This window comes from Lissotriton vulgaris, chromosome 5, assembly GCF_964263255.1.
Source record: "Lissotriton vulgaris chromosome 5, aLisVul1.2, whole genome shotgun sequence".
Classification (NCBI taxonomy): Eukaryota; Metazoa; Chordata; class Amphibia; order Caudata; family Salamandridae; genus Lissotriton; species Lissotriton vulgaris.
Genome location: NC_141693.1, coordinates 1,576,110,016 through 1,576,137,393, shown reverse-complemented (window position 1 = coordinate 1,576,137,393; position 27,378 = coordinate 1,576,110,016).

The window sequence follows — 27,378 nt, the reverse complement described above, 5'->3', positions numbered from 1 at the left end:
TTGGGTGCCCACTCAGAGAGGTCACAGCTCGTCAGGCAGTTCGGTCCGGGTGACAGAATTAGCCTACAATAGATGCTCGTCTGTCACTGGGCCACTCTCCCCCCTAGCAGCAGGTGCCATCGTGTGAGAAGATCCAGTTCGCAGGTCATTCCCAAGGCAGGAGCCAGGCCCAGGGGCACTGTGTCTTGTGGATCAGTGGGCCCTGCAGGGGTTCAAGTCAGTGAAAAGCGTGGGTCAGCCACTCACCGTCTGCATGACCCCCTGCAAGCACAATGCAGAAGAGGAAGCCGGCAGGTCTTCGCTATTTCTCCCGGGAGTCTCTCTCATGTCTCCGGGTAGGCGGGCCCAGCCAGACCAGCGGCTCCGCGCTGTCCCTGGGCCTCCGACATCAGGGCCCAGCGGTGTTACTCAGCCGCCGCCTTCAGAGCGGCCGCAGGCACCTTCAGGCTCACTTCAGGGCACACAGTCCCCATGCCAGCACAGTATGCACCCGGGCTCATCGCCGTCCGTGACCAGTTCAGGGATGCGCCACTCACAGCACCAGGTAGGCCTCAGCTCCGCACAAAACTGCTCTGTCTCATATCTCTGAGTCTCAGCGAGCTCGACGCCCGCAATGATATCTTTTCTGCTTCTGCAGCACAGCACAAGCCAATCCTCAACAGATAACGAGGATTCCTGCAGGATTGATGCGCAGGTTTTACGGAACTCGTTTACTGAGCAGCCATCTTGAAGCCAGGCAAGCTCCACTCCCTATTGCTCAGTGGGTTTTAGTGCTTGCACTGCAGTAGGCAAGATAACATAATTATGGGTGTTTCTGAATTGGAAGAGCAGAATTACCTGATGGTGTTCTTAAGTTCCTTCCTACTGACTTTACTGGGACAATTTTCTGAGCACAATCGGAATTCCAAGGGCCAAACAGAATTCACCGAAATGTGTTAAAAACACTTTTCATGACCTATCATCCCTTGCCTTTGCAACACACAAGACTGATAATAATGGCGGCCAGAAAAAACAACACCCAATTTATGTTCAAGAACAATATGTTGTATATCTTTGTAGACTTCTCCCAAGACACCACAATTAAGAGGAAACAATTTGTAGCTCTTTGCTTCAACTTATTAAATAGAACATTCATTATGACTTCCTGGAGCCTGTTACCATGCTGATAACACTGACTGGAAAAAATGGGAATTTTCATTAACCGAAATAATTGAAGGGTTCTGAACTTCCTGAAAATCTTGGAGAGTAATGTTTTTGGCACTTGCGGCCGCGAGACTAATCTGAAAAACATACGGCACTATGAACAGATACTAAACGCTTGATAGGCAGACAAATTTAGTTCAAGTGAACAGTAGTCATACCCATATTGAGGCCACCTCTCAAGAACTAAAGAAAGGAATGCCTGAAATCGACATACACTGGTTTTCTTGTGAACATGGGCTGCAGAGAACTTTAGTTTTCTTAAACCTTATTTCTTCAGTTTTGTGTATGTGTCAAACCATTTACTAGCACCGTGATCTGTCTAAGATACAGGCTTGCTTGAATCTAGTGGCAAACTGAGCACGGGACCCACGTCTGGGCATAACCTTTCCACTAAGGGTGACAAATGCGAAAAGTACAGATGATGGATGGTGGTGAGCAAAAGAAGGATGGATTTAACCCAGATCTCTTGACTGGGGTGAATGTTTGATTTATTCAGCATTCCATCCATCATTTGTTGCCGCATTATTTTTCGCCCTCAGTGGGATGGGTATGCCCAGACTTGGGTCCCTTGCTCACTGCGCAACTGGAACCAAGCTAGCCTGGTTGATGAGAAGGTGATACCGGGACACCAGTCCCAGGAGGCTTGTTTCCGGTCCACGGAGGACCCGGCTTCGCAGTTCGGGCTGGACTGTTCTCATGAGGAGCAGGGTCAAGACTGATTTGCATATGGCTGGGTCCAAACTGGGGTGTTGCGGTGAGTAAAAGAACAATGGATTTTACCCATATCTCTTGACTGGGGGTGAATGTTTGATTTATTCAGCATTCGATCCATCATTTATTGCTGCAACATTTTTTGTTTGAAGTGAGATGGGTATGCCCAGACGTGGGTCCCTTTGCTTCTGTGCCACTGAATTCAAGCTAGCGTGGCCGATATGGGGTAATACCGCAAAACCAGTCCCAGGATGCTTGTTTTGGCTGCAGTGGAGACCAGGCTTGGTAGTGCGGACTGGACTGATCCCAAAAGGAGCAGGGTCAAGACTGATTTGCATATGGCTGAGTCAAAACTGGGGTGGCGTGGTGAGCAAAAGAACGATGGATTTAACTCAGATCTCCTGACTGAGGGTGAATGTTTGATATATTCAGCATTCTAGCCATCGTCTGTTCAGGGGCGTAACACACGCCCCTGCAGCCCCTGCAGTGCGGGGGGGGGCCCCCAAGCTCCAGGGGGCCCCTCAGGCTCAACCCTCACAAGCGCATCCGTCACCAGGCTGCGCTCTTCTGTATGAATGTTAGTCACATGTTAAGCAATTTAATCTTCAGCTAGGTTGGAGGGCTCGATTTCACCTGCTCACGCTTTAAGGCCGATTTCTGCCAAATCTGTGCATAGATGTACCGGCCTGATCTATAATATGTGGCCTAGACCAAATGGCACAGTGTAGATTTTTGCAATAAATATTAAGTGCTAGAAGTCTGTACATTTTAAGTTAACTACCGCAGAGCCCACATGGCCGAAACTACCATCACCACTGGTAAATATGATTCGTTCTTTCAAGAGCTCAGAGAGGAGCAGCCTGGCCAAATTAGACACTCTCTTAGCCAGAAGATTATAAAGAAAGCTTGGAGCGCTACACTCGCTTTCTTATCACTTGTCCACCTCTCGTCTGCTCTCCTCTCTCTCTCTCTCTCATTACGTTTCTCTCTATAGCTCTCCCGATCTCTATTTTCAACCTCATCTTGTCTATTACTTTCCTCTGCTCCCTTTCTCTAATTCCTATCCCTCTTTCTCTTCCTCTTTTCATCCTCTCTCTTTATCTTCCTACCAATCTCTCTTCTTCATCTTCCTTCTCTCTCATGTTCATCAATCCCTATCTCCCTGATATCTTTTTCTCTCCATCTTATCCTCTCTTGCGCACACCCCTTTCTTTTTTTTCTCCTGTCTTCTTCCTCTGCCCTCTTAATCCTTCACCTCTGTCTTTGCCTCTCTGTAACGCTCTCGTTTATCACCCCCCTTTCTTGTTTAATTAGGTTGAAGCCTACCAAGCGCTCTCTACTTTGCTAAAGACATTTTGGGGGGTTACAAAAGCTTCCATAGTGCATACGAATGCATTCCGCACATTGCACGCCATGACTTTGTAGTTTGGAAGACACATTTAGTAATTACTTTTTGCCTCCAGCTAAGCTCAAGTGTCAGGCTCCATCTTCTGAGTTAGTTTACTGTTTACTCTCTTTTTCCCAGACGTCAAAGTGAGACATTTATGTGACAAACAGGCTGGGTACTGCAGGTGTGCTGAAGTTAATCTGTACGAGGTTATTTTTTTGTAGCACACAACAAAATGTACATATCTGTAAATATGAATATATTGGATATTGGAAAGCGCAATGAAGCACTTTTTTGGGTAACTCTAAAGTGTGGTAGAAACAAATATTTTAATGCGATCAGAAGAAATCATTACAATGATAATGTTTAAGAAAATTGTCAGTTATACACTGTACACTTTTATCGGTAAAACTGTATACCTGTGCAAACGTAATGCTCATTTCAAATGAAAATATGTTCTCTGTAATAGACCAATGCACTCAACACCACTATACTCACAAACAATAAACTCTGCGCCACAGCACTCTAACCCAATCTATTATGAACCACTGAACTGTACACCACTATACTCTACACAGCAACACTCTACACCACTGTACTCTACGTCACTGCAGTCTAAGCTATTCTACTTGACAACACTGAACTCTACGTCAACCTACTCTGCACCACTACACGCTATAACACTGCACTCTACTCTGCACCACTCCTCTCCCTCCCACTCTACTGCACTCTATGCCAAAGCATCCTATGCCACTACACTCTACACAACTGCATACTATGTATGCCACTACACTCTATGCAATACATTTCACACTACTCTAATCTATTATGCACCACTGCACACTATTACACTACAGTCTGTGCCACTCTATTCTACACCTCTGCACTCCAACATACACCACTCCTCTCTACGCCTCTCCTATGCTCCACTCTACTTTATGCTAATGCACTCTACTATATAAAACTGCGCTCTTTGCCACTGCACTCTTTACAACTCCATGATGGGCCACTCCAGTGTGCTTTGCACCACTTCACTCTATGCCACTCCATGCTACTCTACTATATGAAACTACACTCCATAGCATTGCACTCTATGCCTATCCACTCTACTCTTTACCATACCACTTTATACCACTTCAATCTAATCTAAAACAATCTACTCTATGCCACTACACACTGTACTACATCATTCTAAGCCACTCTTTTACAATCTGTGCCACTCCACTACTCCACTGCAAAATGTGCAGCGCCACTCTATACCACTATACACAACGTTACTCCACACCACTGCACTCTAGATCACATAATTACTATACACATAATCCAATGCACATCATGCCACATAATTACACTACACAAATCCACTCCATACCACTCAAATCCACGCAACACTGTATACAACTAACAACTCCAATCCAAACCACATAACTCTACTCAAGCCACATAAATCCACTCAATAACACAAGAGTTAAAGACTTTGCCATTTACAACACCAATAGCCCCAACTCAAAAAAATGTGAGACCAATTGCATTTCTAATGGTTGTTATACATATAAGTCAACCCTAAGGTAGGCCCTATATAACCCAAAGGGCTGGGTGCAATGTATTCAAATGGCAGGACATTTATTTTTAAGATTTACATGTATTAGTAGAGAATAACTGCCAAAGTTGTTTATCACTAGTGCAAGGCCTATCTCTCCCGTAGGATAACATTGGGATTACCTTATTATATTGTATAAGAGATAAGACCTCCAATTCTGGTATCTCTGGAATCACAATTTAGAATCACAACTCAAGGTTACATCGGATTTTATATTGTAATTCTGAAAATACCACTTTTAGAAGTGTGAGGGCTCCATAATCCTATGAAGGTTTCCCCCCCGGGCCTGTAGTCTCCTTCCGATAATCAAATTAAACAGTAAACGAGAGTGTGGGAAAGGCACACTTTCTGGTTAGTAGCATTTGTTATGGAGATGTGTGCCTGGACTAGTTATAAAGATCCCTCCCTTTGACTCTCCCTAGAATTATGGCAAAATAAGTAAGCTTCATGAATCACGGTTCCCAAGTGCCCAGATTCAGTAAAAAGTGCGCCAGAGCGAGGCTCACACCCTTATGCCCAATCAGAAGCTCAGATAGTACAAAAGGCTGTCCTTTTCCATTATCCTGGCTTCTGATGGGGCATAAGGGCGCGTTAGGGACAGGACCCAATTCACAATTTTCTGACATGCTGCACTGCCTGAGGCTAGTGCAGCATGTCGCCCGATATGTATGCCTCTTTGAAGGGACGGGCTAGAACAGCCCAGGCCTAACATGCACAATAAAGCCCTGGGGAGCTCTCTTATGGTGAAGGGTGATACTACAGCTTTTAAAATAAAAAATATTCCTTCCACGCCACCAATGTCATAAGTGAACTAAGAGACAAGTAATTTGTAGTGCATTCCTATGTGGCCTAGATTCTTATACCTGGAGGAGCATTAAAGTTTATTAAATCAAGCACAAGAGGGTTTGGTATTACACACATCCTTAAATCACACATGTGAAGGTGCTCTTAGTTGTGTGAATGAAGAAACAAGCATTGACAAGGCCAATAGGTCTCGCTTTTGGGACCTTATAAGTATTTAGCTATGCAGCACAATATCCTTGGCGCAACAATATTGACCGTTGCATGGCAAAACACTTATAAGGTCCCCATGGCGAGACCTATTGGCTATGCCATTGCTTATTTCAATTTGTACTTAAGTTGTTAGGAGTGCTCCACTGTCACTGGACAATTTACCTTCACACTTCACAAATGAAAAGAAAAATGTGCTCTACTTCAAACACTAACACTAACAAGAGTTACCATAAGAGAGCTCCCCGGGGCTGTATTGTGCATTTCAGGCGTGGGCTGTTCCAGCCCGTCCTTTCAAAGAGACAATACATATCGGGCAACATGCTGCACTAGCCTCTGGCAGTGCAGCATGTCAGAAAATGGCGATTGGGTCCTTTCCCTCACACGCCGTTATGACCCATCAGGAGCAATGATAATGGAAAAGGACAGCCTTCTGTCCTATCTGAGCTTCTGATTGGGCATAAGGGTGTGAGCCTCGCTCTGGCGCACTTTTTACTGTATCTGGGCACTCGGGAACCGTGATTCTTGAAGTGCATTTCAAGGTCTGCCTCGGGTAAGTTTTACTTATGTCTATGTCTGAAAGCATGTGCTTTTAATTTCTGTGTGTATGCCAGCCTCCACCAGTGTATGTATATTTGAATGTATGTATGTGTGAGATTGTACACAATTGTATCAGCATACCTTTAAAAAATGGCTTTTGTGGCAATGCTACCTGCGTCACTTCCCCTCGCCCTTTCACCCTGGCAGTGTATTCTAGGTACAAATAATAACTTCTCAGGAAACTACAAAAAACATTTAAAACAGCTCCACTTTAACAAGCAGCATTTGGAACAATTACATCTGGTTGTAGTTCTGAGCAGAATCGGGTGCCTCATTGAAATGCAATCCTAGGTGATGTAGCAATCAGGCTCAAAATAAAAACTCCATTTGCAGCCTCAGCTTTAGTTTAAGGTGTCCGATTGGAATGGCCTTTGAGTTACCAATCGTTGACTTAGGTGCTGCACATGGTTATAAAAATAGAACGTTATTACAGAATTGTTGGTTCATATAGGTTAGGAAGATAAGGAAGGCCATTACAAGCCAGTGAAGCGTGGACTAGAAATTGCCCCAGACAGAAGGTTCTGACAAAAACAGCAGATCCACGATGCGATAATAGATACTGCGAAGGAGTGTAGTTACTTATTCTGTGTCATAAATGTACACTAAAATGTGTTTGTGTGTGTGGGGGGAGCATCAGGAGAGAATTGCATTAATGGAGCAGCAAATATGTGTTACAATAGCTGGAAAGCAGTTGGAGAGGCTAGTCCTGCAATCAGCTTCTTCCCTTCCTTTGTTTCTCCCTCTCCTTTTACTCCTTTTCTCCGGTTTATGTTGCTTTGCCCATTCTCTTCTCTTTCATGTTCCTTGTTGTGCCATTGTCCTCCCTTTCCTCTTTTCTTTCTTGTCATTTTCTTTCTCCTCTTTACTTTCTTGCTTTCTATCTACTCTTTACTTTTTCTTTCTTCTTTCAATCATTTCTTGTCCTCTTACCGCTCATATTCACATAACTCCTCTCTAGTTCCCTCTTTTACTTTTTCTCTCCTCTCCTCATCTTTCCTCTTTCTTTCTCTCCCCTTATGTTTTCACACCCTCTCCTTGTTTTTGCGTGTTCTCTTTCCCATCTTCTTTCCTCATTCCTTTCTTCCCTTCTATATTCCGCTTATATTATTTTATTCTCACATTGTTTATTCTCATCTCCTTCTTGCTGTCTTCCCCATTTCCATTACAACTCTTCACAATTTGATAATCTCACTATTAACTCTCTCTCTTTTTCTCTCCTCTCCTTTTGTTTGATCTCCTCTTTCTTCACTTTCTTTACATGATCCTCATCTTTTCATTCCATCCACTTTTCTCCCACCTCTTTCATTCTGCTGTCCACCTTTCTCTACGTTTTTCTCCTCTCCCCTTGTCATGTCTTCTATTTTTCCTCTCCTAATTTGCTCTCCCTCATTTTCTTTTTTTAGTTTTCACAATTTGGCTCATCTTTCCTCTTCTCCCTAAATTTACTTCTAATGCACTTCCCATCTCTTTAACACAGAGCCTCAAAGCACATCTAGTTCCACACACCTAAATTCCTCACATACCTGAAAATAAATGGTCCACCAGTCTAATATTCTTGAGAATGTGGTTATGTCACAGCATCGCAGACCGCTCCCACCCATCAACTGAAACCCTCTCTATTACACCACCCTCATGTCACTCTGCCTATTACTTCACTTCCTCATGCTGGATCCTCTCATCCCCTCTACAATTTAACTACAAGGTGCACTTCCTCTCACCTCTTCACTCTTTTCAACTTTCCCTTTAGTTGTAAACCTCTTGTGCCCCTGTCTCCCTCCCCCACATTCCCCAATTCCCCCACCACCAACTATTATACATGGCTCCTGGCCATCTTCCGCATCAGAACTTCCCACACAACATTACACCCGACATTATACCATTTCCTATAATCTCACCTCACATAACCATACGATACTTTTGCATTTGGCTAATATACTCTCTACTGTAGAATCCTCTCTTTCACATACTCTCTCTCCTGCCTCGCCCTCTCCTGCTCACTGTTCACACCTGTTCTAGACCATCACTTGCTCAACAACACACCACCACTAACACTTAGTTTCAAATAAAACTCACCGGCTACTTCATCCCTCGTCCCTACGTTGCCTTCTCTTTTTACTGTACCACAATATTCAATGGCCTACAACCCAGGTCACAGCATATCATACAAACTCCACATCTACAACACCACCTGTCTTGACACTTAGGCACATGACTCAGCACTGAAGAGACATGGTCAATAGCATCACTTAATACATCTCACCATACACCACCAGGGTACTCTTGCCTTAACTCACTTCAGCATACCACTAGCTCACACAACATAGACCATCTTGTCACTTGTGACTAACACATTTCAGTACACCAATCTATCACACCCCTTTCAGTGGCCATTTTTCTGATTAAAGACCAATACATAAAAGTCCTATGTAAAAGCATATTTACAGAGAGCGAACTTTGCTGAAGGACATAAGTGCGCTTCACCAAAGACACAAGCCATGTCCATTTTTTGGCACAAGGATATTTTCTGCGATTCAAAACTGCTTCCTAGTGTTGCATGAATAGCAGCTATACCCACAAGGGAACATAGCCTTCAACATTTACCTTCCCATCAGACCTCGATATGATTAGTCAACTTAAAGGAAAGTCTGTTGTAATGTCCACCCTATATATGGCCTAGCAATTTAGCTTATTCTATTTGCTGTCTTGCTTAGTCAAAATCAAAAACATGGTTTACGTCTTGCCACTTTATAAATCCACCAGCTGCCTCTGTCTGATTCAGTCCCGAGGGGGCCCCCTCCATGTACCTTGCAGGGGGGCCCCCTCAGGTTTCGTTACGCCACTGCGTCTGTTGTGCATTATCCGTGTTCTGACTTCATCATCTGTAACATCTAGTTCTGCCGAAAGACGTACACGATGATCTGGAAAACTCTAACTAGATGTCAATGTCTACGCAGACATATAAAGCAAAATGTATTCAATAGCCAAGAAAGGCATCTTAAGCAGTGTAACTATAAAAGGGATTGCAAATAAAAGTCTAGATTGCTGGGAAAATAGGCTAAAATCAAAATAATAGCCGCAGAAGTTAAAGAAGCCTGGAATAATAAAAAAAGAAAGATGTCTAAAATCAAACATCTAAATCATGCAATAAAATAAAACTACCAAGTGGCAAGGGTCTAAGTTGGAGAGGCTCCAAAAATAGCGTACTAGGAATATTGTCAGCTTCAGGCAATATCTTACCACTGGAAGAATCATTAGCAGAGTGCCAAGTTAAAAGAGAGAGATGGGCTATCAACAACCAGAAAAGCACACATTGGAAAAAGAAAATAAGCCAGAAGGTGAATGTCGATCGGGGCGCTCAATGTGTGAAGCAGGAACTTATGAAAAACCCTGAAGCAAAAGTAAAAAAAAAGAGAGAATAGCACTGAATGCAAAACTCAAACAAGCGGGCAAAGCTGGAATGAACGGCTGCATAAATATGAAATGTCATCCTCGCCCACACGTTGATACAGTCCATGGGTACTAGAGACGCAAGAGCAGACGCACTGCAATGCTATGTATTGAAAAGGGAATAGTAATTCCTGACACAATCTGTCATACAATAACTGCAAAAGGGCAGATTCACTACCCAAACAGGGGACACGGAAACAAAATGAGCTCACTTACTAGCCAGAGACATCCTGGGACAAGCGTTGATGGAGAGAAGAAACCCGCACAGTAAAGAAAACCACACACGATGAGCAATGATTAGTGGCTTGTAAAGAGCAAGGACCACATTGCAAGAATGACAACACATGAAACCGATCAAAAAAATGCTATAGTCTTGAAGACCGATAGCAGCTTCCTGCGCACGTACGTTTAGATCAAACTAGAAGAAAAGAAACATTTCGAAGGGATCTTATCAGGCGGATGAAGTACTAGCTGGAGGACGGGTAGAAACACCTTAAGAAGGTTCATTGGGCCTGAGGTCCAATGAAGAAAATTGACTCAAGATAATGATCAGTGAATTACATTGGCTAGAGGGTTCAAACACTTTTCCTCCTTATAGATAAAGGGACAAACAAAATGCCACTTCAGGCTTGCTGATCCTGTCGCAAAGTAAATAGATGTCAATGCAAAATCAATAGATAGCACACCCACCATCTAGCAATCTCGAACCTAGCCCAAGGACCAAATTACAGAATTGAAAACAAAGCGCCCTGAAGCCACGTGAATGGATTCCTGTGAAAGCACTAATGTGTATGTGAGGTAAATATCTCAAGCAGAGTGAGCTGCACTGTTTCCATGCACCAATGTTTGAGGTACCTTCACAAATCCAGATCAGTGGTGTAGTTATCATAGGAGGCCCTGTCCACCACATAGTACTTTACATCCACTTGTGACATGCAACAATGAGACCAACACCCCAGTTTAGATCTCCCATTCAGATCCCAACCAGGGCAAAGATCAAAAGACTGAAAATGGAATCTGCGCCAAATAACTGTGTCTGAATAAACAGAGCCAACATTGGACAGGGCAAAAACGATACTTCGCACCCGACTAGCAGAAAGCACTTCCTGAAGCAGTCAACAGCTTTAAGATTTATTTATTTATTTATTTATTTATTTATTGACATTTGTAGAGCGCGGCGAATACCCGTGGGCGTCTCGGCGCTAATTAAGGGATGGATCAGCAACTGGGGTAAAGAAGATATACATGGCTATTGGTCAAATAACCACGTCTTTAGCTGTTTGCGGAATGTGAACAGGGAGGGACTTGCTTGGATATGTGCAGGAAGGGTGTTCCAGAGTCTAGGGGCGGCAACCAGGAAACGCCTGTCGCCCCAGGTGACTGTTTTAGTGCGAGGCACAGCCAAGAAGTTCTGAATAGAGGAACGAAGAGATCGGGTTGGGACATGATGGAGAAGATTCTGTTTGAGAAAGTGGGGACCTTGACTATTGAGTGACTTGTAAACAATACACAGCGATTTGAATTTGATACGGCTGCGTATCGGGAGCCAATGGAGATCCCTAATGATGTTTGTAACTGGTGCGAACTTGGGGATCCCAGCCAGCATTCGTGCGGCTGCATTTTGGATTGACTGCATCTTATTTGTCACTCGGACTTGGGCATTTAAGAATAGAGCGTTACAATAGTCCAAGGAGGACAGGACTAGTGAGCTGACCAGTGTTTTCCCGGCCGTGTTCGGTAGGAAAGGTAGTATTTTCCTAATCATTCTCAATTTCATATGAGCTGAAGCCGCAGTTTTATTCGCATGTGCCATAAAATTGAGGCCAGCATCGAAGATGACGCCTAGATTTCTCACTTTGCTTGCTGGACTCGGCGGGGGACCGAAAGATGGTGGCCACCAGACAGGTGACCAGCCCGGGGAGAGGTGACCAAAGATGACCACTTCAGTTTTTTCTGAATTGAGTTTCAGACAATTCGTAGCCATCCAGTCACCTATTGCCATCATTCCTCTCGTGAATCGATTGGCCACTTCCTCCCCGTCCCCTTTGATAGCCAGTACCAGTTGGGTGTCATCGGCGTAGGAGGTCAGGCTCATCCCAAATGCTTTGATGACATTTGCAAGGTCCAAAGATGTGAGAGTCCAGTAGACTTAGGGTCTGATTTGGAGCGTGGTGGGTTACAAACGTAACAGATATCCCGTCCACCTTATTATAAGTGTATCACGATATAATGCACTAGTAAAAAGGCAGATGGTCTAAGTCCTACAAGTCAGCTACCCAGGACGCGCTCCGGCATCATCTCTTGATCAGAGGGAAGTATCCAAAAATATTTTAAATCAAATGTAAAAAGAAATATACTGCCACCATGTATATATTGTCCGTAGTCTGGAGTAATTACATCATTCATGAGAAATATGGACTTAGTCTGAGTATGATTTCTGTGCGCCCAGCTAATTAGTCGCAAAGTAAAACAGTAATTTTGTACCATGATAGTCTCAAATGACTTTGCTAATCTTTCCAATCTTCGCCTTTTGCCTGAGCATCTTCACGAAAGGTAATTAATATCTAAACATTGTAATCGCAATGATAGACTTTAGTTAGTAGAGTTTTACCATAATCCTTCGTTTAATCAGAATCTTCTTCTTGAAAAGTAATTCAACCCAGAACATTACAATCCTAGCCTGTTGCCAGTGTTACACCATGCAGGCCGACGGCCCCTCTGCTAAGCTTTAGCATTAGATTTTACTTAATCTGAATCTTCATTTGGAAAGGTATTCCAACCCAGAACATTTTAATTGCAATCCTTTGTTCACCAAACTTTCAGTCCATCTGCTTTACTTATTCAGTTGAACAGCTCTGTTTCTGCCGTTGGGCCTCTACTGGCTCCACATGATTGGCTTTGGGTCCTGGTCAAAGTACCTGCGACCGTACACCCTATGTAGGGCAGGCATTTTGCATACTTCTAACGTGCTCAGGACCACCAGGGAAGGTCTGACAGTCCTGAACATGAAAGCAGAATAGGGACTGACCACCCCTACATGCAGGCTGAAATCTACCAGCATGCCAGGAACATTTACTTTTTATTTTTCGAACACATACTCCCACTTTGGAGTTTGTTTTTTAAGCACAGCGAACTTTGCTGAGTAGCCGCTTTAAACATTCGGGCCACTCATCAAACCCTTAGTGCCTTGAGTGGAGCCTCCATGGTGATAGCCCTCTTGAAGGCATGGATATCGCCACCTGCCTGGCTGTGTTCTCTATCTATGGTGGTCCGTCTACCATAAGAACTGTGGAGTAAATCCCATTGCTGCGTTGACAGATGGATGGACGGCCTCCAAACTTTAAATATGATCCAGAATTTATTTTTTAACAAAGGAAAGCCCTTTTACCACCCTACATTCATAATAAAATGTTAAAGTAAAACTAACATAGTAACCTGATCAAAATAAATTAGAAATATACAAATATGCCATCTCGGGGTTGTAGTGCCCCTTTTAGTTTGTGGTGTACATATCCTGTGTATAAATATTACCATAACAACTAACTAGTCATGAAATACACAAGTTAATGCGTTACCTTTACTTTGTGTTCTACCAACGATAATAACTCCCTCTCCTGTTATTACTTAAGGAGGTCTGAAGCGAGATGTGTTTGAAAGAGTACTTTTTCATGTTCCTTTGTGTGAAAAAAGACACATGATAGTGTCACTGTACAGCCCTTTTAGGTGGTGGATGCGTGGCTCCATGATGGGTACTATGTTGATACACAGTGGTAGGTGTGTGGTTATATAATGGTGTGTGTCTGTGTGTGAACTATGGTGGGTGTTGGTATGCTTAATGTTAGATGAGTTGGCTTATAATGGTGACTGTGAGGCTGTATGATGGTAGCTGTGTGGGTATTTGATGGTGGGTTGGGTTTTTGGTGGCTATGTGTCTGTTTTATAGGAGGATAGGCTCGTGGTTTTGCATACATATAATGGCGGGGCAGTTGTCATAAATAATGTTGGCCACGGCCAACCTCCTAATTTTTACAATTCTCAACTGTTCTTGCACCTATAATGTTTGCGGATGTAGGACATAGAGGAATCAAGCAAGTAAGGACTGGATAGGCCAAGACAAGTACCAAATATAGGTACCTCCTACTGTAAGTAATGATGTACACCTAGTCCTGTACAGAAATTGTATGGTTGCTGTACCAGTAATAGCTGTCTACAAGAAACTCTTAATCAACACACTTACCACCATGGATTCCTGTGGACAGCTGGACACAGGTGAAGGCTGGCTTAATCCACACTGAAGTTCTTGCTACTGTCATACTGTGCATTACACTCATTTAGTTTATACAAGAATATAAATACTAATTATTCATCTGAGAACAGGAAGGAAATTGAAATATTCCATAAGTATGAGCCTCATTTCAGAAAATAGCTAACGCCTCCCTAGTAGTAACTGGAAAGTAGCCCACATCCCCCACGCTGAATATTCTGTGGATTTCAGAAAAGTAATCTCTGCCCTTCAGGCCAGCCTATTAATTTGCTCCTGTGAGAATTTTACACCTGATTAATACTTACGCAAGGCTGAGCACAGGTGAGAGCAAGAAGAGGCATGTACTAATGAGTCTTCTGACAATACCGGCAGGTAATGTATACCTTTCTAAATATTTAATAAAATCTGACTTCACCATTGAATTAGATTTTTAACAACTTTTAAATAGTTGTTTAATTATCTTTCTAGCTGGTCCCATTACTAAGATGGAGCATCAGTATTTTAAATTGTACTCTTGTTTTCTATAGTCAGGCCTAAATCCACGTTTGCACTGCCAATGTAGTAGATGGCACAATAGGTGCTGCAGTCTACAAGTGCCATTTAATTTCCAGGCACTGGGTGCAATTTTTGCATTATATACTAGGGACTTAACGGCAAGTTAAATGCACCAGCTGGGAATAAGCCAATTTAACCATGGGGGGGGGGGGAGGGGGGAAGGAAGCACATGCTTTTTAGTACTGCTAAGCAGGTTTAAAATGCACAAAGGCTTAAAGTCAGTAAAATACAGGGTTGAGCAAAATGTGAAAAATCCGGGGACACCACACAGAAAAGGCTGATTTACTACAGATGACATCAAATATCGCTGTCATCTTTAGAAAGAGAGAATTTGTTAGTACTAACATTGATTGTTTTTCCTCTAATTACAAATGGTCATTAGGTCGAGCCTCCAGCACACATGCACTGAAGCAAGACCTACTGTAACCACTTAGACCACATTATTCCCACCTGTTGCTTGCCAGAGGTTCCCCCCAGTGCCCCTCTTAATTCTGGTGCTCTCTCGCCCAGCCCCTGCAGCTTCTTCGAGTGCTGCCCCATACCACTGCTTCCTCGTGTAGCGCTCTCTTGCTCCTGCGCTTCCTTATCATAGCCCGCTCCATCTGTGTAATAGAATTTAAATAAATGTCTTAAGGAAAGGGTGCAGTACCGCAGACTGTTACTACGTTTCCATAGGACGCCTAGTTACCGCAGGTTATTACTAGGCGTCCATAGGACACCTAGTACTGCACCCTTTCCTTTAAAAATTTTTTAAAAATTATTATTATTTAGCCATTAGTATAGCACAATACAGTACAGTCAACAGAGAAGAAACCAGGTAGAAGAAAGAAGGTAAGAAATAGATTGTACACTAACGTTAGAAATGTTAACATAACATAATTCCATTTGATAACTGGCTCTGTTACAGCTGGAGAAATAAATCAGGTATAGGAAAAAGACCATCAAAAACAAAGATGTAAGAAAAAACAACTATTTCCAATTTTAAGATTTGATATAAAAAAACTTATATATTTAATGACAAAAGTGGATCCATAACAAAAACGTATATGAGTAATCCCATTGGAGGCTAGCACAGATCCTATAAATTTAAGCCAAGAACTAGGCCCTCTGGCCTTAGCCAGAGAAAGTTCCATCTCATTCACCTGTCTAAGCAGAACCCAAACTTCGATAACGTTTAGCAATACATAGTTGGCCACATACTATAATAATAATAGTAGCTAACAGACTTGCATAACTAGCATATTCACATTTGATCCCCAAAAATATTTCCTTTTCAGTGAGCTGGAAATCTTGGCCAAGAAGTGAGATGAAAATATTGGAGACCTCACTCCAGAATCTATTACGCCTAGGGCAATCAATAAACATGTGCCTTAAGTCTGCAGCAAAGAGTCGACTTTCGGACAGAATAACTTAGCTGGTGATCAATATACAGCCATCTTGGAAATAATCGCCAGCATGTAATACAACATGTAGATTTTCCAATGCCGTTGTAATTTCAGATTGACATAGGTTACCACTCGCTCTAATATGCCCATTGACTCCTGTATTCCCTCAGCCGTTATTTCAACCCTAAGAAGCCAACTTAATTTGGTAGCTATCTGTATGCTATCATCATTAGCTGCTGCAAGAAATTTTGGATGAGCTGCACCAATTGAGCCTCGGCCCGATCAAATATATATTCCAGACAGTATTTGCAACGGGTTCGGCATTACTAATAGCTTTTGACCTCTTAAAAAAAAGTCCCTGATTTGTATTTACTTAAAAAAGGTTCTCTGCAAGAGTCCAAACTCGTCTTTTAGTGAGACGAAAGAGCGGAACTCCTGTGCATCGTACAATTGTCCCATCTGATTGATGCTGTTACATTGCCATCCTTTTCCGATAGAATCTTGAAATATATCGGGCAGCACAGGGTCGCCCCAGAGCACCGGTGGAGACGAGCTTGCCGGTGGCAGAGGCAGGCTCCATCCGCTTGTGCGCTGTGATCATTTACTGCTGGCGCTGATTCAGAGCGTTTTTAATGTAAAGCGATAGCATTGCTGTTTTATACTGCATGGTGTTAGCCAGTACTGCTAACATGTTTTAAAACTTGCACTTTGTTGGTACTAGACTTTTTTAAACCTACGTGCACTCTATTAGGGCTGATTAAGAGTCCGGGGGGGGTTACTCACCTGCTGCACTCCTGCCCCGGTCCGCCGCGTCCATTGTGGACGATTGATGCGGAGGGTGAGGAGGAGCCCAGCACTTCCGGGCACACTGCAGACAGGTCAGCGCTCTAGTTGCGCTGTTTACGCCCTCTACATGGAGTGGGAAGGAGCGCGACCACGCTGTGGAGACGAGCTTGCCGGTGGCAGAGGCAGGCTCCATCCGCTTGTGCGCTGTGATCATTTACTGCTGGCGCTGATTCAGAGCGTTTTTAATGTAAAGCGATAGCATTGCTGTTTTATACTGCATGGTGTTAGCCAGTACTGCTAACATGTTTTAAAACTTGCACTTTGTTGGTACTAGACTTTTTTAAACCTACGTGCACTCTTTTAGGGCTGATTAAGAGTCCGGGGGGGGTTACTCACCTGCTGCACTCCTGCCCCGGTCCGCCGCGTCCATTGTGGACGATTGATGCGGAGGGTGAGGAGGAGCCCAGCACTTCCGGGCACACTGCAGACAGGTCAGCGCTCTAGTTGCCCCTCCCCACTCCCTACTTAATGTGTGTGGGACAGCGGCCGTGCAGCGGACGCGCGCAGCGGGCGCGCCTGCGGTGCGCCGAAGGCGCGCCAAAGGCAAGCCCGTCAACGCCCGTCCGCGGCCGAACGGGGGCCGGGGCCACAACCCCTGCCCTATCTCAGCGGCGTCCCACACACTATGGGAGACAGGAATTCCTCCAACTGCGGCCACTCCCAGCTGAGCTGTGCATGCACTCCATGGAGGCTATAAAACTTAGTGACTGCCTTAACTGCTCCTTCAAGGGAAGGAGAGAGCCGGCTAATGGAGAAGTTACTGGGATACTACGGGGAGGATTGCTGAACTGTAGATCCCTTAGTAAGCATAGTATCCAGATCTAGGAGCTCCTTTTAGATGAAAAGCTTGACGTACTTTTTTTAACGGAGACATGGCTAGGGGATAGCTCAGACCCTGATGTCATAGAGGCTCTCCCTCCCGGTTATAGTATAGCTAGAATTGATAGAGCAACGGGTAGGGGCGGGGGGATTGCAATTATTATTAAAGCACCGCTTGAATGCACTCTAGAACACCTAGTAATGGATAACTGTGAGGCAGGTTATTTTGGATTAAAATTAGGGCCGCAGACCTCTATTACAGGAATTTTCCTATATCCTCCCCCAGAGGCGCTTGGCAATTTTAGGATGAGTCTGCAGGAGGGTATTGCCCATATGGCAATTAGGCAGAGCAGGCTTCTTGTGCTAGGGGACCTGAATATACATCTTGAAGATGTCTCGCTTAAGGAGGCAGTAGATTTAAGGCAGGATTTGCAGGCTATGCAATTGGAGCTGAAAATTACTACTCCCACCCATAAACACGGCCATCTGCTAGATCCCGTATTTGCCAGTTGGGACGGGTTGGAGGTGGACACACCTTTACCAATCCCCTGGTTTGACCACTTCCTGGTACACTGTAAAATAAATGTTTCGGCGGAAGAGACACAGAGGGGAGGAAATAAGAGCTATCCCCTTCGTAAATGGAAAAACTTCTCGCAGGACACCTTTAATAAGCTGATGCAAGAAGGAGGGCCCCCGGGAGGCTCCGACAGTGATAGCGCTAATGGAAATCTAGACGAGCGCATCCTTAGTGCCCTCAACGGGGTGGCTCCGCTGCTCCCGACTAGACCGGGAAGTAGAGCTAGGAAATCTGCTCCCTGGTTTACACCTGCCTTGCAGACGGCCAGGTCTGACTGCAAGAGATTAGACAGGAGTTGGCGTAAGTGCTTTTGTACGAAGGAAAAGAGCTGCTATAGGGCGGCGCAGAGGAAATATCAAGTGATGCTGAGAGTAGCTAAGGCCTCCCATTATAAAAATAGAATTGGGGAAGCAGAGAACTCCTCGAAGGAACTTTTAAAGATTTTTAAGGAGATCTCTTTGGTGGCCAGCTCGAATGCACCGGACAACGACTCGGTAACCGAATGCAATCGAGTAGCGCAGTACTTTGCCAGGAAGGTTAGGAACATCTACGCCTCCTTCTCTAGCAGCCCTGAAAGCGGATTGACCTTTGAGGAAGTGCCAGGGGCAAGTGATTCGGATAGGAGCTTGGAGCAACTCATAGTTCCCCCTCCGGATGCGCTGCGTAGTATATGTCTCAGTGTCAAGTCCGGATCCCCTAGGGATCCAGCGCCACCTAGGGTGTTGGGAGACAGCCTGCTGGTCCTGGAGCCTTATATTAGGCATGTTGTTGAGATCTCCTTTGCTTCCCAGACACTTCCGGCAGCTTGGATGAAAGCAGTAGTCCTACCAATTAGGAAGAAACCCAATGTTAGCCATGAAGTCCTAGAGAACCTTAGGCCGATTTCTCTGCTACCGTACTTAGCTAAGGTGGCTGAGAAGGTGGTTAATACTCAATTGATGGCTCATTTAGAGAAGGCTAATCTTCTACATCCCTCCCAATCGGTTTTCAGAGCAGGTTACTCGACCGAAACCGCCCTGCTGAGAGCTACAGAGACCATAAGACAAGGTGCAGATGCCGGACACACCATGGCACTGGTAATGCTAGACCTCAGTGCGGCGTTCAACACTGTAGCCCATTTCACCTTGCTGCAGTGTCTGAACAAAGGTAATGTCGCAGGATCTGCACTGGGTTGGTTGAAATCTTTCTTAACGGGACGTAGCTTTCAGGTCCAACGGGGCTCCTTTCAGTCCACTGAGGTAGCGTTAGAACAGGGGGTGCCCCAGGGCTCGGCCCTCAGTCCCACCTTATTTAATTTATACATGGCCCCTTTGGCTGAGGTAGTGCAAGCGTTTGAAGTGGAGTTAGTCTCCTATGCTGATGACACCCAACTGTTGATCTCCCTTTCCCAAGCGCCATCGGTCGAGGCGTCCAACTTTAAGGCTTGCATGCAGGCGTTGACCTCTTGGATGAACAAGCATTGCCTAAAGCTAAATGGAGCAAAGACCGAGGTGCTTGTGGTCGGAGGAGATAGGCTCAGTTGGACGGATGATTGGTGGCCACAATGTTTGGGCCCTACTCCTACTCCTTGTTAGGAGGCTAAGAACCTGGGGATATGGGTGGACCCTACCCTTTCTTATGAGGGGCACATCCGGCGTGTGGTGGGAAAATGTTTTGGTGATTTAAAAACACCGAACAAAACCTTGGACCTGCTCCCTCTAAAAGCGAGACGCACTATGACCCAGGCCCTCATCACATCCCGTATGGATTACGGGAATGACTTATACCTGGGTGCATCGGAAAAAAGTATGGGGCGTTTACAATTCTACAAAATGCAGCTGCCAGGCTAGTTTTGAGACTTCCTAGAAGAGCAGCTTCTAAGCCTACACTTGGGGCACTTCATTGGCTACCGGTCAAGAAGAGAGTCCTGTTCAAATCCCTCCTAATATGCCATTGTATTCTCTGGCACAATGCCCCTCCTTACCTGGGAGACCTGGTTACGTGGTATGTGCCAGGCAGAGCTCTACGCTCAGGTGGGACAGGGCGGCTTGAAATCCCTCGGATCAAGAAAGCCAGAATGGGGGGACGTTCTTTCAGAGTCATAGTCGCTCACAGTTGGAATAAACTCCCGGTGGGTCTCAGACTAGAAAGGTCCGAGGCCAAGTTCAGGAATCTCCTCAAAACTTATCTGTTTGCTATTTAGGGGCGCATCTATACGGAAAGGTGTTTTGCGGATGGCATCTGGCGGGTTTGCTCTCCACAGCGCGGGGACACGCCGGGATGGCGTAACCAGGTGCTTATTATTATTATATTATTGGTGGAGCAAGGGTAGAGAGTATCGCTTACACATATCCTGCCAAACCCTGGTAATGTCCTTAACTATCTTAAACTTAACTCGCTTAAAGTAGTTAGGATAGGCGGTCTTGTATAGCATGAACCCAACCGACGGACCGCAAGCTAACTGATAAGTCAAAAAAGCTGGACCGGCGTACAACCCGCTGAGCAGGCCGCAGATCCAGCCAACAAAAGTAGCCCAATAGTAGAGCCTGAAGTCTGGGAGCTTAAAATGTCCTTGTGTATAAGGTAATTTCATAAGACGGAGAGCCCTCTAGGCACGTCTGTACTCCCAAATAAAACTGCCTATTACACTTTCTAATCGCTTAAAGGAAGACCTAGGAACCTGCAGAGGTATCGAGCGATATAAGTATAGGAATTTAAGCAGGACATTCATTATAATTATGTTGCACCTCCCATATATACTGAGAGGAAGCCAATGCCATCAACGCAATTTAGCCAAGATTATTTTGAGTAGCAATTCGTAGTTCAAAGACACAGTAACATCGACTTCACTGCTGAGACAAACACCAAGATAAGTAGCTGTTTGTGTAATCCCTAGTGCGAGAGGCAGGGTTTCAGATTGAAAGCTGACAATTGTCTGGGTCTTAGCTAAATTCAGCGAGTAGCTAGAAAAAGAGCGGAATAGCTCAACCTCTCGCGTAATGTCGACTATGGTATCTCCAGGATTAGCAGAAAAGACTGCAATATCATCTGTGTACGCAGTAACCTTGAGTTCCACACAGTTGAGAAACACTGGAGAAATCCCTCAATTCTGAAGCAGATGCCTTATAAATGGCTCGATGTAGAGAGCGAACAATAAGGGGGACAGTGGGCAACCCTTCCATTTCCCCCGTTGAACTGCAAAGAGGGCAGATGTTATGCCTTTCAATTTAATTGGCTTTTTATAGAGCTTCTACACAGACAAAATAAACCAAGAGCCAAGACCAAATAGTAAGCCAGAGAGCTTCCCAGGCAACTCTATCAAATGCCTTTTCCGGTTCCAGCATGACCATCCCTATCTGTTTGTTAAGTTTTCCGGAGACATCAAAGGCAGATACAGCAGTGTTAATGTGAGCTGTCATGTCTCTGCCAGGGACAAAGCTATGCTGCTGCTCCAAGACTAGTTTGTGGATGAGAGGAGCCAGGCGTGAAGCCAGGATCTTGGAGAAAATTGTGGAGTCGGCATTAATAAAGGATATTGCACGATAAGAGCCTCTGTCGTCAATTGGCTTCCCCTTCTTAGAGAATACCACAATATTAGTAGTACTCAATGAGGCAAGAGCATCACCCCCACTAGAAATGTCCATACTCAACTGAGTAAAGACAGGTACAAGCATCTCTGAACGTTTTATAATATTCAAGCGGGATGGTATCCTCGCCAGCCGCTTTTCCTGAGGGCGGAGACTTTATAGTATTCTCGACCTCGACTGGCTCTATATCTTTTTGTAACTCTATAGAGTCCAAAGGGTCGAGTTGAAGCAAGTGACTTTCCTGCAAATACTAAAAATAAGTGTATTTATTAAATGACGCTGACTCTGAAAATAAGTTGGCATAAAATAATCTAAACTGCTCCGCTAAGTCCTGTGGCTGAGTAAAAAACTGACCGTCGTCTCCTATGATCAATTTGATGATAGACCTAGCTATCTGATCGGCGATCTGAATTGCCAACACGCACCCCACCCTTTCTTCGTATTCGTACTGTTGAGTTTTATGCTTATGGTAATTGGTGGCAACTTTATCCATTAGCCCTCTGTTGATTTTGGACTGAATGTTTAAAAACCGAAGGAATATTAGCTGCGCCATTGGATCCCCGGCACCAATTGTCCTAGCATGTTGGTGTTCCAGGACTCTATAGTCAAGACGATCCTGTTCTGCCGCCTCAGTTGCATGCCTGTTTTGTGCTAGAACAAATTGAAGAGTTGCCCCCCTGACAAAGGCTTTCATACAGTCACATACTAATGAGATATTGGCAGTACCCAGATTATTACTTAGATACTCCTGCAATGCTCTTCTAATATGTACCTGATATTCAGGATTATTAACCCCTTCCATGCTCATGACAAGGCCAGCTCGTCATGAGACACAGTGGAGCTGTGCTTATGATGAGTTGACCTTGTCATGATCCATGGACTATTTCAATTTCCTGTGCACAGCGGGAAAACCCCTTAGCAGCCAAGGTGTTAAGTAAGTGTCTGGGAAATGAGAAAGCCAGAGGATCCTTTCTGACACCAAGTTGTTTCTGCAGAGTTAACATTACTGGGTCATGGTCGGATGTAATTTTGGGAGAGGCCTCTACGCGTGCGTTTTCCAACAGTGACCTCTTAATAAAGATCATGTCATTACGGTTATAAAGTTTGTGCAGGTTAATTTGAAAAGTGTCCTCCAGGCATCATCAAGCTTATGTATGTGCAGTAATGCCAACGAAGCTCCCATGGTCTTAACCATTCTGACCCGTGCTTTGCTATTAGTAGTATCTATTTTGTTGCCCATAATGCTGTTGAAGTCGCCCATGATGATCAAATCACCGGCCCACCCCAATAATTCAGAACTTATATAATCAAAGACATCGGGGCAATCCGAGTTAGGACCATACACTACACAAATTGTGGCCTTACGCCCCAATATCAGCAGCTGAACTATCGCCCACCTACCTTTAGTATCAGCTAATGTGCGTAAAACAGTGACTGCTAAATTTTTTGATTTCAGTATAGCGACCCCACGAATAGAGACTGCTTGTGAGGTGCATATTAATATGTCATACCCAAGGTGTCTCAACAGTGATCTTTGCGTATATGCAAGATGAGTCTTGGTTAAACCGAGTAGATGTGGTTTGAATGCACGGAGTTCCTATCCAATTATTCAACATTTTTTTGCTTGATTCAGTCCCCCGTCATTCCAACACATACATTTTAAGTTAGACAATACATAATTTTATTTTGGCCGCCCCCAACCTGGTTCCATCTTTTAGCACCTTTTGTTCTGCACCTACATTTCCAACTATCAATTGGCTATTAAACCCCCTCCAAACCTCACCCCTCCCCTCGCCGCCCCAACCCTCAGATAGCATGGTGGAAAGCTGCTATCTGACAAAACAGCCCCCCACCCAACCTCAGATACGCCCTCCCCCTGGTGCATATTAAAAGGAATCATCCACTTATCACACTGTCGTTGACTAACAGCCAAAGGAGACCAGCCACCCCTCCTGCGAACCACCACCCCATCCTCCCCCAAACCCCTCGCCATGTGTAAGAAAAAAAGAGTGAGTACCTCAAGCAAAAAAAGAAAACAAGAAGAAAATTAAAGGTTTACAAGATATTTGAGAGAGAGAGAGCATTAAGAAGGAAGAGAAGTAAGAGATAAGTGAGGAGCACACTGCTCACTTTACATGGCTGCCCCACTCTGTACTTTTAGCCAGCAGATTCAGTCTGCCATGTTGGGAGTGCTTGTCGAGCATCATGCACAGTATAAAAAAATGTGAATGTCTGTTTCTAATGATTTTTAGGCGGGCGGGTTCCTGGAGAAATACTTGTGAGCAAACTGACTTAAAGGGATAAATTAACTGATGAAGCTTCCAACGCTTGTCCATTGTAGACTTACACAAATCTGAGCGCACAAACCTAGTAATCAAATCTAATTTAACTGGAGTAGAAGGACGTGCTTTCACATAAATTGCTTGACATAACAGAAAGTTGCCCAGCAATACCAGAATTGGATGTGGACGAGGTGGCTTAACTTTGATTCCCTTGTGGGATAGTAAGAGTTAATAGATGCGCCCACTGGACTTGTGAATCCATGTCCCAGTCCGCCAGTTCTGGAAAAGCCTGCTGAAATAGATTGACTATGTATGCCCGTAGGTCGGAGCGTTCTCTCCCTTTTGGTATGCCGAAGACCCGTAAATGATGCCGCCGTTGGCGATTTTCAAGATCCTAAACTTTACAATGTAGAATTGCCATCTGATTCTCTCAGGTTTTAGCAAATCTAGAAGTGAAGATGTTGACTTATTCGACTGCTGCAACCCATTCTTGCAGATCTGTGACATCTGAGGACAGTGAGTCGACCTTGATGGTGACACCCATGAGTGCCTGTTTAATCTCCCGGCTATCAGCTTTCGCTTGGAGATAGTATTTCTGAACCTCAGCTCTCTGAATAGATAGAGCCTGCAAGATTGTGAACCAGGAGGGGACCTCATGTTCCAAAGATTGTGAGAGACCGGTGGAGAGCCCTTCCATGGGGTTGATGGTCGCCTTTGGTATTGCGGGGGCTGATGCAGACCCAGGTGCTTTAGGATCTTTTCCGGATTTCCTTTGGAACTAGCCAACTGGGTTCTTGGCAAGGCCATAGAGTCGAGAAAATGTTAGTGGGTCTCCCCCCTCGACTGCCGCAGGTACCGTAGGTGCGACAGCCTCCACATTGCCAGAATTGGAAAGTTGTGAAATGATGGCTTTAACCTCTCCCTTTGATCCCACCCATTTGTTCAAAGTCTAAAGCCAGGACCAACTTTCTTGCCACTCGAGCGGAGTCTTTGAGTCGCCCAACTGTGGTAGTAAGTGGGAGTTTAGTGCCACCACGGCCTTTGACATTTTTAGCCCCTCTAGTGCTTTTGGAACCGCTTGCCTTTAGACCTTTCTCCCCTGCGGGGGAAAATATTTTTAGTGTGTCTGGTACTAAGGCGTCGTAAATCTCACCATCCTCACCAATTGCATTAACTGACTGAGCCACGGATCCAGCTGGGCACCACCCTGAGTATCCAAGTAAACATTGGCAAGATGGGTGTGCACAGAACAAGCAGGTAGCTCTAGCCCAAGATTGCTAATAATCATGGACGATTGCCTTTGTTACTCCGGGCCCGGGATAGTATTGATTTGGGAGTTAGGGTCCACATCGCTGGGCATTGCGATGTTTAGATTGTTAGCACAAAGTAGTAGATAAGGCTGTACTTGAGTTGACAAAGCAGGTTGGATGGCTGATGATATTGGAGAACTACAGTCACCTGGTTCTGAGCCTCCAGGCTGCATTTGTACTACGTTGCTCTCTCTTTCTACCTCTCTCGCAACATTCAGGAAAAACCTCTTCAATGCTGTTACAGTCAGCTAGGGGGGGGGGGGGGGGGGGGGGCACTCCCCTGCTGTCCAAGAGCTGGTAGTACTGTACTCATAGTAGAACAGGCTAGGTGATCCCCTTTTCACCCCAGCCTTCCTGTACTGCATTAATCAGGCCATGGGGAAGAGGGGAACATTAGGGGCCGCAGTATCAGCCTGGGAGATCAGCGGGATGCGTCCTCCAAAGCGGACTCAATCTGCCATCTTCACACCTTCCCTTAAGACATTATATAGGAATTCCATTACTGTGAGGCTTTAGGAATGAGCGCAATAGTTTCTGAGCATTTCCTTCATTAGTGGAATTCCTTTTCTTATGCTACTGCTAGCATTATTTTAAACAAAAAAAATTAAATTTGCAACGCCAATAGCTCACAATTTACACTAATGTAAGACCTATTACATTGCAAATGCTTGTCTTTAGATTGAAGACTAAAAGACAGCATAGTGGTCTGGTTTGCTAAACACATATTGGGGACCTTCATAAAACTTTCCTGGGAATGCATTTTGCCCGTTGCTTACTATTGACGTTGTGGTTTGCAACTCATATTTTCTAGCTTTCTATTTGCTGGCTTTATTTGTTTTCAGGTTGTCAAGTGAGAGTTTGCCCCTTCCAATGAGCGAAGCCTTTTCACACCAGTTCCTCCTTTATTCTTCCACAATTGCTTCTTTCTGTAAACAAACTTGTAAATCTTGTTCTTTGTCTAGTCACATTTGCTGAGGTCAAATGTCAGGCTTATCTTTAGAGGGAGCTTGGTGTTTACTTTTCTTTCTCTGAGTTCAATGGGAGAGGATTTATGTGACACTCTTTTTGGATACTGAGGGTAGGAAAGTTGTTTTTTTCATATCACACAATAACAATAAATTAACTGTGCAAGTATTTCAGATTTAGGAATGCACAAATGAAGCACATGTTTTGTTAATTCTGAATGTGTTGGAAACAAATACTTTAATATGATCAAAAAAATCAATACACTATTCAATAAAACGTTTCTGAAATTAAAAAAAAAAATCAATACACCAAGTGATGCCCTTTGCACCCATTATTGTTTGGGCACTGTATAGTTTTCTTAGTAATACTGTATGTTTACGCAAATGTAATGGTCATTTCAATTGAAAATGGGTTGTCTGTAATGGCAGTGTGCTACCAAAGGATGCATACACCATTCTGCTCTACACCACTCCATGCTGCTGCATTCTACTCTGCAACACTCCACTTCACATCACTCAACGTCAATACACTCTGTGCCACTGCACTCTGCTCTATTCTGCACCACACCACTCTATGCTACGGCACTCTACGCCACTTCACTCTACACTTCTCTACTCTACTCTGCACCACCAATCTACACAGCTTCAGTGTAGGCCACTCCAATCTACTCTGCACAACTCCACTCTATGCCACTTGACTCTACGTCACTCTGTAACACTGCACTCTACACCACTACACTCAATGCCAATACACTCTATGCCAATGCACTCTACTCTGTAACACTCAACTCTACGCCCCTGCACTCTATGACAACCCACTCTAATCTACTTTGCACCACTGCATTCTATG